The sequence below is a fragment of the Alligator mississippiensis genome, chromosome 1 (genome assembly GCF_030867095.1).
Source record: "Alligator mississippiensis isolate rAllMis1 chromosome 1, rAllMis1, whole genome shotgun sequence".
Classification (NCBI taxonomy): Eukaryota; Metazoa; Chordata; order Crocodylia; family Alligatoridae; genus Alligator; species Alligator mississippiensis.
The window spans coordinates 299,884,934-299,900,375 of NC_081824.1; the positions used below are offsets into that span (position 1 = coordinate 299,884,934).

At 46.3% G+C, this 15,442-nt stretch overlaps 1 long non-coding RNA gene across 2 annotated transcripts; it reads right to left on the minus strand.

The window, feature by feature from the left end:
• Positions 1–6,845: 6,845 nt before the first annotated feature.
• On the minus strand, positions 6,846–14,695 carry LOC106740466 (uncharacterized). Of its 2 annotated transcripts, none has more exons than XR_001374009.3 (3): positions 14,499–14,695; positions 11,393–11,511; positions 6,846–9,249 (listed from the first exon to the last, which is right to left on the minus strand). It is a non-coding gene; the product is annotated as an uncharacterized LOC106740466 (long non-coding RNA). The 2 variants fall into 2 exon arrangements; XR_001374008.3 differs by having other exon boundaries at positions 11,397–11,511; positions 14,499–14,693.
• Positions 14,696–15,442: the final 747 nt, after the last annotated feature.

A 15,442-nucleotide genomic window follows, 5' to 3' on the forward strand; every position in this document is an offset into this window, starting at 1 on the left:
CACTGGCACGTGCCCCTTCCTGGTAGGGATTTGGGGTCATGGCTTCCAACAGGCCTGTCCTGTATAAAAGACTGGAATGAGGATTACTTGAAGCCTGTCCCAAGAGTGCAGTCTGGACACCTATTCTAGCTCCACAGGGAGAAGTTTCAAGGAGCTGGCGCACCATGAGAAGCCTGTTCTCTGCTTCCAGAGCTGCTTATACACCTTTTCCAATGACTCTAAGGCAAAAAGGTATATGTCTCTAGCGGGTTATGGAATAGAGAAAATCCCACACAATTTACTGATTTGTTTTGATGCACTGGCTGGGGGAGTAGTTAACTGATTGCACGATTTCACAATGATTACACACTTAATTTATACAACACAATTTTATTTTAAAACTCTTTGCTACGTATATAACGCTGCTTAGCTTTAAGAAACACCACAAACATTAAAAACACAATAATTACATATATCAGAAACAATGCTCCGAATGCACTTCCTTCCCAAACAATACTATAAGAATTAGTGTTACAAAAACAACTACAATTACAACTAAAAGTTAAATTTGAATCAATACTATTATTTTCATAATATACTTACAATCCTAGACTTCCAAGAAGCCAAATACCAAAATATGTTTTCATTCCTCAGTAGTACGATTTAATGGGTTGGCCTCAGTAGTACGGTTCAATGAAATGGGCTCAGCAATACAATTCAATAGGCTGGCCTCAGCAGTGATAGGACTAAGTCCCCTTCCTTCAGTCCTTTTCAGGTGCTCCGCGGCTTCAGCGTGAACTAAGAGATTCGTGTTCACGGAGAGGGTAGTTTCAGGTGATCAGTCTGAACCGGGCTATACTTGCGATTTTTCCTTCGTTGTTCTACAAGTATAGTCACCTCCAAATTGGGACAGCAAGTTACCGTTTTTATTGAGCGAGTTGCCGTCAGCGGGCTCCTCCTACTCAATATATGGTTGCTCCCAAATTTGGGCTCGGATCTTACTCAACAGATTCTTTTACCTTTGTTGAGCATTTTAAATTACCTTTGGGAAACTTCCATATCACTGCAAATGCCCTTTTCTTACCAACCTGGTCAAAAGGCCTCAGGGTTTGATCTCTTGGAATTCAGGATATTTGCTCTCTTTGTAAAAGATTTCTAAAAGATGAAATTTAAATTAAGACTTTAAGCGAAGTCAGGATCTTTTGCACGTAGTCCCAAAACAATGAACTAGATAAGGAGATAAATCTTATCTTCTTCCTGAAACTGGCTAATGGGCAACCTTTACAAACATTCAAACTATTTCATTCAATATGACAGTATACAAAGCAGTAGTCCTTAGAGATGATGGGAAGTGGCCATGCAGACCTCAAACAGCAGGATAAAAAGACATTGATTTAAGTTGTGTGCATATGTGAGGCCCCTGCATGTAGACATTTCCTATTTCAAGTCCACGCCAAGGCTTTGTCTAAAGTTCTGCCCGGAGGGGAAGGTAGCGTCTAGTAGCAGATGTCAGTCGTATCCTGTGTTGGGCATGCATGCCCATGTGCTTCTCATGGCCTTGCCTGGCACCCATAGCACTACAACATGAAGCTCACCCTGGCTGATAAATGAACTGTGGCTTCTGAATAGCCCATGGCTCTGCGCACCTTCAGTCAGTGCCAGGGACTAAGATGGTTGCTGGAAAGGAGCGCTCTACTACCCCTGCCGAGAAGCTTTGAGTGGGAAGGCTTTTTGTGTTGCCTCAGAAAACCCACAGCAAAACCACAAGGTGTTGCTTCCAAGGCTTGTTAGCTGCGATGTGCTACAAATCTTCATTGAGTGGCAAAACAAGCTTCAGCTAAGCAGTGCAAAATTTGCTGATTGCCTGAGTTTTGACTCTCTGCTTCCTGTGGTTTCCTATGTGGAAGTTAGTGCCAAGTACCTAGTGTACTGTGAATTCACACCTTACAGCTCATGGCAGGTTCACCTCCTCGTGCCAGTAAGGTCTTAGTTTGAGTTCATGTTTGCATGAAACAAACCAGCCAGGGGCAAACACTGCAAGTAGAGCTGTGGGCTGTGTCTTGGTTTGCCATGGTTCCTAGAGGCCCAGTTACATCCCCCCAAAAAGTCTCTCCTATGACTCAGCCTCATTTTGGAAGTGGGGATGGGCACAGGCAGGTGTCCAGTCAGCTCAGGGGCCAGGCCCTACTTTTGCTGCTCAGGCAAGATTGCTTGGTACAACTAGGAAAAGCAGGTTAGAGCAATCTTGCAAAGGCTATACCTTTCTGTTTGATTTATAATGAAGAGCTCAGTAGTCTCCAAAAATAGTCACCCGAGGCTTGCTATAGTTCCCCAGCTTAAGCACCAGAAGAGCTTGCCTGGATTCTGTCTACACTGGGACAATTTGCAGGCAGCTCTATCATCAGGATGCCCTCTATTACTCCAAGGCCCAAATTCAATTCCCTGTTAGGCAGATGAATAGCACTCAAGTGAGGCATGTAAGTCATATTTCAAGCCACTGATGCAGATTTTGGTTCCTGCTTCCTTGCATGGCCCCCCCTTGCCCTCCTCAGAAACATCCACTCTGGCCACTGTAGCAGTCTTATTCTGTCTTGGAAGGTGTACACTCAGTGTAAGTACCTAAAGTTTTAGCCACAGAAAAATTGCCACTGGCAAGTGTCTGGAAAAGGAACCTCTTGTCCCTATCACCCAGAGAGGACATGAGCTAATCTTTTTTCACCTTGTGGTACAGTGAAAAGCCACTAGACGGTGGGGTAGGTATTGCCCAGGACACCCTCTGCTCTTCTTGCTGAAGTTGCTCCATTGGGCAGCCAAGAGAGGAAAATAAGTACAGCCAGGAGGAAAACAAAGCAGACACAGGGCGGGTCAGTGAGGTGGGTGCTGCCCTAGAGAGAAGGACCAAGGGCTCTGGGCCCTACTCTGAATGGGGCAGAAGATGTCTTCCTGTTGTCTCTCCATTTTACCCAATGAGTGTTTAGCATACAGCCCCACCACTAGGGACAGGAGTAAGAGCAAGGCCCAAAACCCAAAGTTGCCTCCCTTTCAGGGCAGCAGCATGCTACACTTCTCACACTTCTCCCTGAGCTACACCCCTCTACTTCATGGTGCTCCTGGCCCTATGTAAGTTTTCCCTCATAAATGAACAGCCAGGCCAGCTTCAAGAGAAGAGCTGGAGAGCACTTAGCACTGTCTAGCCCAGGGGTAAGTGAGATACAACCCATGAAGCCATTGGATCTAGGCTGTGGAGCTGGGACTTTGGCAGTGTTTGGCTATGGGGATCTTCACCCATACCATGCTGCAATGCGGAGAAGCGGTGGCCAGGTCTTAGGGCTGGCCCACCTTGGACCTGACCCAAGTCATTCTAGCCTGACACCAGAAAAAAATGTGAGGACTGCTGGTCTAGTCCATGGTCTGCTCTTAGAGAGTGTCCTTGAGAAGAGGGAGATGAAGTAGGCCAGCAGTGGTCAACCTTTTTGTCCAGCAGGCTGGATGGGCAGTGCCCCATCCATCCCTGGGCTGGATCTGCCCAGAGGTCCTGATCCAGCACCCAGGACAAGAGCAGTGGTCCTACTTGGCCACACAGAGTGGGGTGTGGGGCAGACTGCCTCAACCTGGCCCTGCAGGAGTAGCATGGCCCAGCCCTGATCCAGATGCAGAGAGGAGAAAGTCATGGCACTGACCTGATTAACCCATGGAGGGGAAGCGGCTGCAGCCTGGTTCCAATCCAGCCATGGTGGGGCATGCCTCTGTCCTGACCCAGCTGTGGAGTTTGGGAATTTGGTAGAGGGGAGAGTGGCTGTATTAATGGCCACCCTGCTGTCTAGAACTGGCTGGTCTGTGAGGTTTTATGTAAATCAAGTCAGCTAGTAAAATTAATTAAAATGTATTGCTGCCTTGGTGACCAGGGTTGCCTAGTCGGTTGTGGTTGCTGGTGTGCCTGCTAACTCAACACTTCAAAAATGTCTCTGTTTGTATTGTACGGCAGCACTTCTAATTCCATTAATGCTAAGTCACAGAGCTTAGTATCTTGCAGTTTTTTCTTGCCTGTGGGACTATTCCCACCATTCTGATCCTTGCTCCTTTGCTTTCCTCTACTCCAGCAGAAGCAAAACTCCAACAGTACGCACTTAAGCCCAAAGGGACTTCTCAGGACATTCATGCCGATTTTTGAGATGAAGTCCTCCGGGAAGGTGTGTAAACTCCCCATTGGGAAAGAGCAGAATCAATTTAGAGGTGTCTCCCCACCAGGTCATGTAAACACTTTATCAGCACCTCATGGACCTGTATTGAAGACCACAGAACGATCAAGACAGACCAGAAGGGCACAGTTTCCCATGTCACTCTCCAAGCAAAGATTATTGACCAAGCCATAAGTGAAGTCTCTGTTCTGTATCCAAAAAGACAGCCAGACTGACAAGTATCCAGGAAACCAATGTCATCCAGATGCACCTATTGAGTGACCACCCATTTGGTTTCATAGACGTTAGGGCTGGAAGGGACCTCAGGAGATCATCAAGGCCAGCCCCCTGCCCCAGGGTCAGGAAGTCAGCTAGAGTCAAAGGCTCCTAGCAAGATAAATGTCCAAAAGTTTCTTATAAGTGTCCAAACGTTTCTTGATGACCTTCCCCAAAAGGGGAGGTTGGAGACATAGTGATAACTGGCTGGGGAATCAGCTCTTTTGTTCCTCCCTGGTCTTTCTCCAAAGGGCAGAACAACTTGACTCCAGTTTGCCACAGTCAGGTGGTGTTGGTGGCATCTCAGCACCAGGGGTCTTTGCCTGCATCTGCTCCTCGGCCAGGCAGCTGGGAGCTGTACCTACACCACTGCTACTTTCCTCAGCCTCCACTCTTGGCGCTGTGGTATGGGCACAGCTTCCAGTTGGTGGGAAGCTGCACCAAGCCCTGGGCAGGAGAAAGTTGTTTCGTCTCTGCTACTGCTTCTCCCTGTATCCCCTCCCCACCTCTCCTCCCAGGTGCAGTGCCACACTGCACTGGCTAGAAACTGCACCTGAGCCACAGCCAGAGAATCGGGGACTAGGGAAAGCTGCAGTGGTGTGGACACAGCTTCCAGCTGCCCAGCCCTGCAGCAGCTCCTTGCTGTCTGGCCCTGGCATGGGAACAGGCATGGGCAAAACCCTCCGGCTCCTTGGACTGGATTCAGCGGCCAGATTCAGGCAGCAGGTGGTTGCTGACCAGTGGTGCTGAACCCTGGTCTAGGCCCAATGCCTGGATTTTTTTCTCTTCTCTGGTTAAAACTAGCCCTCTACTAATCCCTGGCATCCCTGTCCCACTGGAATGTAGATGTTCACTCACAGCAAAGGTCACAGGGAGCCCATTTCCCTGAGAGCCAAGATGGGTCAGACTAATGGGTCAGGGTTTTTTTTTAAAGCCTGCCTCAAAGGTAGTGGGTGCTGGCTGCAGCCCTGGCTAGGGACTGGGGCTAGGCTTTGCCAGTGCTCCTGCTGGGACATAAAGCCAGAGGGTCTTGGCTAGAAGGTCTTGCCTTTCTATTCAGGGTCAGCCCCATTGCCATGTTTGCGGCCAGGAAGAAATTTTACCCTGTGGTCTGCTTGGTATAGACTGTGGAGGTTCTGCCTTCCTCTGCAGCAGGGGATATAGCCCTTTTCCTGGGATCTCTTGAGCATATATTAACAACCTTTTACAGAAGCAGGATGTTGGCTGCTGTGGTCCCCCTGCTTGACCTGGGGCAGGTTAGGATGTTATGTGTTGTGTTGTGTTGTGTTGTGTTAGGGTTGACGGCAGTTTTACTAAGAGGTAAGATGACAGTTGTATGGGATGGTTTATGAAGGGCTGATCCTGCCTCAGGCAGGGAGCTGGACTAGATGACCTCTGGAGGTCCCTTCCAGCCTTACTTATTTATGATGCTAATGATGCTTGTGAACATGACTCCTGACACAAAACTAAGTCGCTAGGGTATGATGAAAGTTCAGCCAGAGATGGGGCATTTTGAAACAACCTTTCCAACCTCTCTTATGCCTTGGGGGAAAAAGCCATTAGTTAGGGCCAGACTATGAACTTTGCCTCTATATGCAACTCCCATAAACATCACTGCAGGGTCATGAATGCAGCTCAAGAGCAGGGGAGGACCTTTCTACCTTGCAAGACCCATGTAAACCGTTTGTTTATTTGTCCATCTTTTAACTTGACAGCCTGCCCAGCTGTGCTCCTGGGCAAATCCTTTCTGTCTTTTGAGCACTGCCTGGCTGCTCTCTCACTGTCTCTCCCAGTGTGACCCTTATTCCTATTGAACATCATTGCTTGAAGTTTTCAGGAAGTGTGGGCCTTTACAAATGATTGGAATGACTTTTGTTAAAAACCCACAGGTGCATTGCTTTGAAATTGTGTCTGCAGTGAACACATTTTTTGCTGTATAAAATCCTTAATAAATCCTTCTTTTTAGAAAGTGCCTGCTAAGTGGGAAATCTTTTGATTCGGTCAGAGGGAGGGAATTTGGTGTCAATACGACTGCCACTCGCCCCCCACCCACCTTTCCCCTGCTGCCAATTTTAGTTACTAGGGGCAACAAAAAACCTTGATTTTGGGTGTAGGTAAGGGGAGCGGAGCGGCAAGCAGTGTTAACTCCCTCCTCACTGAAACAGGAACGTAGGCAGCCACAGAGACTCTAAAAGCTGTAGCAATGGGGCTGATAGGCTGAATACAGCCTGTGGAGGTGGGTGGTTCATCTGCTGAGATGCCCCACAGACAACAGATGCCCCCCTACCTTTGGTTAGTTTTCTGCCAGAAGTTTAGGTAATTTGAGTAGATCAAGGCCTACATTATCCAAGGGGTTTGTTTTCCCCTGCTAATAATGGCTGGCAAGCAAGGAAGTACAAGTACTGCAAAAGATAATCTGTAAACTTGCTTTTATTAGGATACATAGAAGGAACAGAATCCAACATTTCCCAGCATCTCAGCCTCAGATATGCCGTGATTTAGTTACATTGTTCGTATATATATATATGGTTAAAAAAGGAAAATGAAATGCTACTGTGACCTTTCTCCTGAGTTCAGCTGTTGTGAGTGACACAAGTAGAGGTAGGACAGTTGTACTCATTATTAGGAAAGAAATTTCTTTGAGTAAGTTTGTGGCAGTGGACACTATGGCTATGAGATGCCATGCAGGAAAGAATGAAAATCTCCAATTCTGAGTATCAGACACAGGATAAGTCAAGGGGAAATGATAGCAGTCTTCTGTAGATGGTATATAACATAGGGAAATGCATCAAAAGAGCATTTAGGTTTTAGTTACAGGCTCAGAAGGCAGAAGATGACAGAATGGCGGTAGCCTGTACAACCTTAATTCAGTGCCCTTGTCTCAGGTCACAACGCACAGGCCCCGTCTCTCAGTTCTGGTTCCTTGCACTGCAAGAGTTCCTGGCTGCAGGAAGGAGCCTTGTGTCCAATGTCATGATGGGCGAGTGGGAACATGCTTAGTACTGAGAGACTCTTCAGAGTCTTTGCCTGCCATGCTTTAGTCATGCCAGCTTGATGGGCAGCTGAACTCAACTCTGTTTCTCCTGAGCCTGCACCAAATAAAGTTGCCAAAGACTAAAAACATAGGCATATTTGTCTCCAGATCTTCCAGGAGACAGCAAAAAGCATATCCCCACTACAAGGGTAGCCCCCGTGCCAGAACCAAGTCCTTGCTCTAAAACAGAAAGATGCTAAAACTTTTGAAACAGTTCCAAGGCTGTCGTTTTCCTTGGCTTCATGCTGAAAAATGGCAGGACTGATACTTGCTGATGTCCTGAACCTGAAGCAGACGCCTGCTATGGAACATTGCAGCCCCAGTGGTTAAAATTTAACAAAACACCTGCAAACAGGAGCTTAGAACATGATGAAATGTATCAGGCATTGCTACCTATGCCAGCTATATTTACACAATCACACAAAAAAGTGTAATCATCCCATAAATAAATAAATAAGCTGCATTTCCCACCCCCCATCTACCTTCTATTGTACTAACTACCTTGGACACCATCATGGAGAAATCCTAGAGAGAAACAGAAAAAGGTTGCCTTACTATAAATGCTTTGAACTGGCTTATAGATATCATAGAAGATAGCAACTCTATGAAATGCTATAGCAGGAATCTGATTCTTTATTAAATTGTATAGGACAGCTTGAAACACCCATAAGTCAAAGGTCCAGTTGAGCTTAGCTGCCCATAAAGTTAGCATTGCTAAGGCATGCAATCAGCACAAAAGGGAGCAATGTGGCTAGGCTGAATGACCAGATACCTTTTTAAACCCTGATTGACAGGGGATGGCCTATGATAGGGGTGGCATGAGCAGCCTCTGTGTGTGGCATACAGCTGACTGGGGAGGGGACAGGCAGCACAGCAACAGATAGGGCAGGGAGCACAGGCCTGGGAGCAGAAAACAGAGCAGCAGACTGGACAGGAGAAGGGGATCAGAGGGGCCCTCAGGGAGGGTGTGGGGTTAATTCATGGCACGCCTGCTGAAAAGGTTGGTCCCTCACTAGGCTATGGCATGAATCCAGAGTGGGGCATGTTCCCTGGAGCCTTCATGAGATGGTTTCACTGTTCTGGCACTGGGACCCCACCAAAAACACCTCTAGCAAGGCAATCAGTTTCTTTTATATTCTGTGTGAGTTTTCCATAAGCTGCCCAAGGACATTGCTGAACTTCTCCTCTATTCTAACCACAAAGACCTTCCCTTGGCACTGACACTTAGCTCATGCTGAGAGCAGGGCCTACTCTGTGTTGGCGCTGGGTGTACTAGCAATGTGAGATTTAGAGGGGGTGCACTGAAGCTTGCCACCTTCAGGGGGACATTTGCAAATCTCCGCATCTCTTTGGATGGTACTTCCAGCAACTACAAAACTGTAATCCTCAATGTGACAGATACATTGAGGGCAGCCATCAGCCACTCCTCCTGTTTCCTTGCATGTGGGAGAAACCGTAGGGCAAAGCGAGGTGCAGGAGATATTCCCAGGAGAAACACAGGTGCACTTCGTGGTGGCAAAGTCTATGTAGTAAGACTCTCCCAGGGGGATCTTTCCATATTTAAAGCCTTGCATGTTGCATTCAAACTCCTGGTGGTCAGGGCAGGAACACGTAGGGACGCAGGTTGCGCAGCACTTGTTCTTAAATGCCACTGCGATATGTTGCTTTGGACATGTCTTGCATTTTACAAGATCACAATTGGGTTTTAAGGGTTTACAGGCAGCCTCATGTAGAAGAAAGCAGGTCAGTAACAGGTATGGCAAGTGTGTAGGCTTCATTTTTCTGGTGAGAGATGGGAGGAGAATACTTACAGCTGTCATGACTGGCTCAAACACTTGAATCAGGACCACCCACTCAGGAATGTACTCGCACTGTAGTAAATTTAGCTGTGAAACTGTGGTCCTGCAACTATATGGCCAGTATACCATGAAACAGTCACCTCTGAGCAGGTGGTCTGCAATGTATTGCTGTCAGTGCTATTTGTAACATGCCAAGCCTACGGCCTCCCTGTGCTAGGGCCTGTACATAGAGCCCTCCACCCAAGAGTTTATAATCTCTGTGGCAGTGAGATGTAGGCCCATCTTTCCTTCCCTGTCAAGACCTGTGTTGGGCTTCTGGGGTTCTCCCATGACCTCCTAAAGAGAGAACTTGAGGGGCTGGGCACTGAATGTAGCTTGGCTATGTCCACGGACTGCCACAGGGTTTAGTTTTAAGCAGCCTTGTCACCTAGTGCAATCCACGGCCCTGATTGAAGTGTCTGGGCTCCCTATAAAATGCATGGCAAATGGAAGGCACCTAGGAATTGGATCCACAAATGCCAGAGCAATGAGTGGGCTGCTGAGTAAGCCAGCTAACAGGCAATGCTGAGAGAGATGCATCTTGAGTCATTTTAGAGGCTTCACTGTCTTACTTCAGGCTTTGGGCTCCTGTTTCTGAGATTCAGTCCCCTGGACTGAGGTATGCTTTGCTATGCCTCTCATAAGCCATGGTGAGGACACTCCCCTGGGAGCAGGTAGGCCCCAAATGCAAAGCCCTAACCCCAGGACTATTTGTGCATTTTTTTTCAATTAATGCAAAATGCATAAGCAGGCCCTAGAACAGGAATCAGAATCTAGGAGTCCCACAGAAAGGCCCTCCCCACAAAGCTACAGCCAGGCTCTCTCTCTGTAGCTCTGTGCATCCTGCGTTCCTTACTGCAGTGGCCCTTCTTCAATGGGAGAGTGCTCCTACCCAGGACTTGTTTATGGCTCGGGGCTTGGCATATATGGTGTTGGATGCCCTTGGACTAAACAGAGCCCAGGTCTCTTGCACCTAACAAGTTAGGCAGGGGCTTTGAGGACCATGGTCTTGGATCTGGGTCCCTAAATTCTATCTAAGTCCTTTTGTGGGCCTGGGCCCTAGCTGCTAAGTACTGTCAGGATCTAGGCAGATTTGGGGATGCCCAGGAGCAGACCTGTCAGTACCCAGGGAACACAACCAAGGAAAACGTGGTTGCCTACAGGATCTAGGGGTCTATGGCAGCTGAATGATGATTCAGAGGATCTAAATGTTAGACATGGGGTATGCCAATGTGTGCCTGCTATGCAGTATAGAAAATGCCAAGTTAACTTTAAATGAGAAAACCTGGATACTTGTAGCTAAGTAGCTATGCTCACACAGCACTTAGCATGGGTTAACGTAGCTAGATGAGGAATAGGGTAAATTAGCCCAAGCAGAGCCCCCTGCTAGCATGATTGGGCTATGCCTAGTACCCAAGCTAACTTATTTAAAATTAACTGGTATCTCTGTTTGACCTTGCAGTCTGCAGCATAGTCATGGTTTTTCACACCTATAGGAACAATTAGCGAGGACTTAATAATAGGATGAGAGGAACAAAAGATAGGAGGAGGCCTTCTAGACCCTTGAGTCCAGGAAGGCATAGCAAGGCATACCCCAATGCAGGGGACTGGATCTCAGAAGTAAGAAACCCAAAGCCTGAAGTAGGATGCTGAAACCCCTAAGATGACTCAAGACACATCTGTCTCAGCATTTTCTGTTAGCTGGCTTATGCAGCAGGCCACTCGGTGTGCTGGCATTTGTGGATCCAATTCTTAGGTACCTTACTTTCCCCACACTTCATATAGGAAACCTACATGTATACTTACAGTTGCAAACAATCATTAAGCAAAGGAATCCACTTCAAACCCTCACCCCATTGCAAGCAACACTAGCTCAAACACTAAGAATTTCCTATAACATACCACAGGTTAAAGCAAGGGAGACAAGGATGCACCTAAGTCTTTTTGGGGAGCTAACCACCTGCCCCCCACTCCCTCTCTGAAGAGCTACAGCTGGGTGTACCACGAATTCACTTAGTGGTCATGAGTAAATCAGTGATTCCCTAGGCTTCAGCTTCCTCATCTATCAAACCAGGACATTTACTTACCTACCTGCTTCACAGGAGTGATCTAGGGATCAGTGTCTGCACAGTGCTTGGAGATGTTGCTTAGTGTACAACCGTAAGGTGCTGAGATACTCTGCTGATAGGCACAGTCTAGGCACAACCTGTAGAGAACAGAACATCCCTTTGTTCATTTAGTCATAAAAGTTTTCCTGGTGATTTTAACTCATGTGGCACTGCCTGCTTCAACAAAGCATAATCTTATTGCACTCATAGATCTTAGAGCCTGACTACATGATTCCTGTGGGCCTTTTTGACCTCCTCCATAACAGACCGTAGAATTTCATTAAGGTACCCCAATAGCTTGTACTTGAGAGACTCAACCAGCCTTGAGGGCATCAAAAGATGGAGAATCCAACTCCCTTGGTAGTCTTTTTCAGTGGTTAATCACCCTCACTTATACAAATATGTGCTTCATTTTTCATTTGAGTCTGTCTGATTTTACTGTACAACCCTTGGTGCTTCCTTTGCCTTTCTTTGCTGCATTACAGGGTCCTTCACTCCCCAATATTTTCCCCTCATGCACATACCGGTAAACTGTAATCAGTCACCTTTTGTTCTTATGATAAGCAAATTGAGCTCTCCAAATCTGTCACAATAGAGAATATTTTTCAGCCCTTGAATTATTTTTATGGTTCTTTTCTGCAACCTCTATAATAGTTCATCAGCCTTTCTAAAATGGGAGCACTAGATTTGGATCCAGTCTTTAGCATTGGTTTCATTAATGCTATAGACAGAGGTAAAACCATCTGCTCCTACTCACTACTCCCCTACCTGTGCAGCTATGAATCTCACTATGCTTTTGGCACAATATTATGCTGGGAACTTGTGTCAAGTACATCACTACTGCTAGAATTTCCCTAGAGTCAGGACATCCCAAGATCCGGTAAAGAGTGGTTTGTTCCTACACGTATGACTTGGCATTTGGCTATATCCAAATACATTTGGTTTGAAAGGGCTTCACTTACCAAATAACCCCAATCACTCTATATCAATGGTTTTCAACCTTTGGTTCATGAGAGGTTACTATGATCACTCAAAAGTATGTGAATACCCACACACAGAATTCAAAGGGGTCCGCACCTCCATTTGAAATTTCTAAAGGTGTCCACAAATGAAAAAAGGTTGAAAACTACTGCTCTATACGGTTGCCCCAGCATTGTCAACTCTCACATTTTTATTCTAGGTTTCATGGTATTTGGTGGATTCCTTAAAACTGCTGCCCCTTGAGGCATGTGAATACCCGAGAATTTCATCTTACACTTTACAAAATGTAAGTTCCTAGGTTTCACAATGGCAGGAGGGGGAAGCTTGAAAACACAAGCAAGTGCATCCTTAAGGGTTAAAGATGAAAAAGCAACTGAGGAAACCCCCGAAAGTATTTTTTAGGGGGCTTCATGCTTTTTTAGCCAATCTTATGACTTCTGAGGGCTTGGATTGATAATCCGTCTGCCAGGCCATCACTGTTATTTAGCTAGTCTTTGTGTCATTCACAAAGTGTCATCAGTAGTGATTTGACCTCTACTTCTAAATCACTGATTAATACACTGAATAGCCTAGAACTGACTGCCCAGGAAAACCTAATAGAAATACTGCCATTCACTGATGATTCCTCACATACAGTCCCTCTTTGAGCTCTCTGTTGACCTGGTCTTCATCCACTTACTGCATGCTTTTTGATGTTGCATTATGTCACATTTTTAACCTGCAAATTGTTGAGTACCAAGTCAAAAGCTGTATATCTACACAGTAACATATCTCTTGTACAACCTCTACAGCCAAACATAATACTCAACAAGCAACAGGCTTGTTAGACAAAGCCTATTTTACAAACAATGCAATATTACACAGGGATGAATTTCCTGCTCAGGTTGGTCCCTTGAGTTAAAGACACCATTCAATCAGATTATAAACAAGCTTGAATTACCCAAATAGTCTTGTTGGATGTCCAAATGTGACAGATGGCCTGGCCCAGAAGCAGTGATGCCTGTTTAGCTGTCATCCCAGAGTGACCATACCCTTCCAGCTGCAAGGCCAGCTTTTATATGCAATGGCTCTCTGACTCATGATGATAAACTGTGGGGTGAGGGTGCCTTTGTAATGCTAAAATGGGTGGAGCCAGAAAGATTGTTATCATACTAATGGCTTTGGCTCAGTCCTGTATCTCCCTTGATGATCTGCAATTTGGGCAGGATATTCTAGATCCTGGTGCAACTTCCACGGTAGTGTATTTCCACGGTAGCGTATTTCCACGGTAGCAAACAACAAACATATCCAGCTCCTTGTTGCAGTTCCATTATGATGGTTCTGTAGCACTGCATTGCAAAGGATTTATCTTTCCAAACAGACCCCAGAGTGTTCAATGAAATTACACAGTGGAGGCTGTCAAAACTCTTCCAGCCACAGCTTCCTATCACAGCTCCCTTCTCAGTTTCTATGCAATCAAGTGGTGGTGTATGCTCCTCCCTGGAGACCTCTTTCTCAGAGGATCCCCCAACCTGAAAACCCCCCTCCGCATTTCACAAGGTGGTTAACATACACCTCTCTGTGTGTGATCCTGTGTTATCATATAGGTGAGTAATCTCATTCGTGTCAGCCATCCCTTAAAACAGGGTCTTTCCATGGAGAAGTAAGTACAAGACTGGGCCTGCTGAAAGGGTTGCCCTAGATCCTGATCCTGCAAACCCTTACACACATTCTCCATTTGACCTCAGTGCGACAACTCGTGGGGACACAGTGCCACAGAGACAAGCATTGATGGAATGGGGTCCATATGGTCATTTGAAAACAAACATCTCATTTATTTTCTTAGTCATGATCTTACCACCGTCCCAATTAACATTTAGCCTCCCTGATGGGGGAGGAGATGGGGCATCACAAAAGAAAAATGCACATAGTCTTTTTCTCCCTTTTTAAGCTTAAATACCCATGCCAGATTGCTCTGTGGCTGCTGCCATCCCTGTGACATTGTAAGTATGCTCCTACCTAAATGCTGCCTCAAAGGTTCAAACCCTGGATTGGTCAAGGGGGAAAAAAAGGTGCAAGTCACAAGGCAGTGTGGGTTCACTGTGCAATTGCAGTGATTACTCACCTGTGGCTGGCTGAAGATTTACCTAGGGGCCCATGGCTGTCAGCAGTGGAAGAGAGTACGTACGCAGCATTACAGAAAAAAAAATCCTCTTCCAGCTGCCAAACTTGTTTGTAATCCTTTCCCTCCCCCACCCTAACAACTTCCTTGATCTGCTCTCCCGGGTGCCACATAGCCATGAAATCATCCAGTAAGCACTCAGAACTAGCCCCAATCCCAGCCATGAAATCATCCAGGAAGCACTCAGCACTAGCCCCAATCCTAGTTTTTTAATTCATCTGCAAACCCCTCCCCCTGCTCCTCCATGAAGGAGAACACAGCCCCACTTTCAGACAGACTGGAATGTAAAAGATCTCTGCTGTGTAGAAAGTGCAGCTCCATGGACACAACTAGAGAGAACTGTTGCCTCTCCCTTTCCCCTCCGCTTTGCTCACCTTGCTGAAATGTAAAGAAAAGCTCCTACTAAGAGGAGAAGGGAAAATAGCTGGGAAGACAAGTTAGAGTAGATGTTTTGTTACTAGGCTATGTAACTTTGGTACGATGGTCCAAGAGGCAAGGATTTCTTTGGGTGACAGCTCTTATTAGACCTACTGCATCATTGGGATAGAGCAAGAGACAAGCTTTCGAATACAAGGTGTTCTTCTTCAGGTCTTAAATTAATAGGGAAGGGGAACCCAAGGCAAAGGCTGAACTACCTAATTGCTGGTTTTGCACCCCCCCAGCCTTTATAAAGCTTCTGCTGGCTCTCCACAAGAAGGAAACTGAGATTCCACTGCAAAGCAAAGCCATTTGAAGTCTGCAGATGAGAAAAGAGTGAAGTTTCTTCATTATCTCAAATTCCTCACATACCTCCCCAGCAACCCTGCACCTTCATCCAGCTGCCTTATATAAGCCATTACTGCATCGCCTCCAATAAACTTCTACAAGACAGTTTCACAATGTCAGTG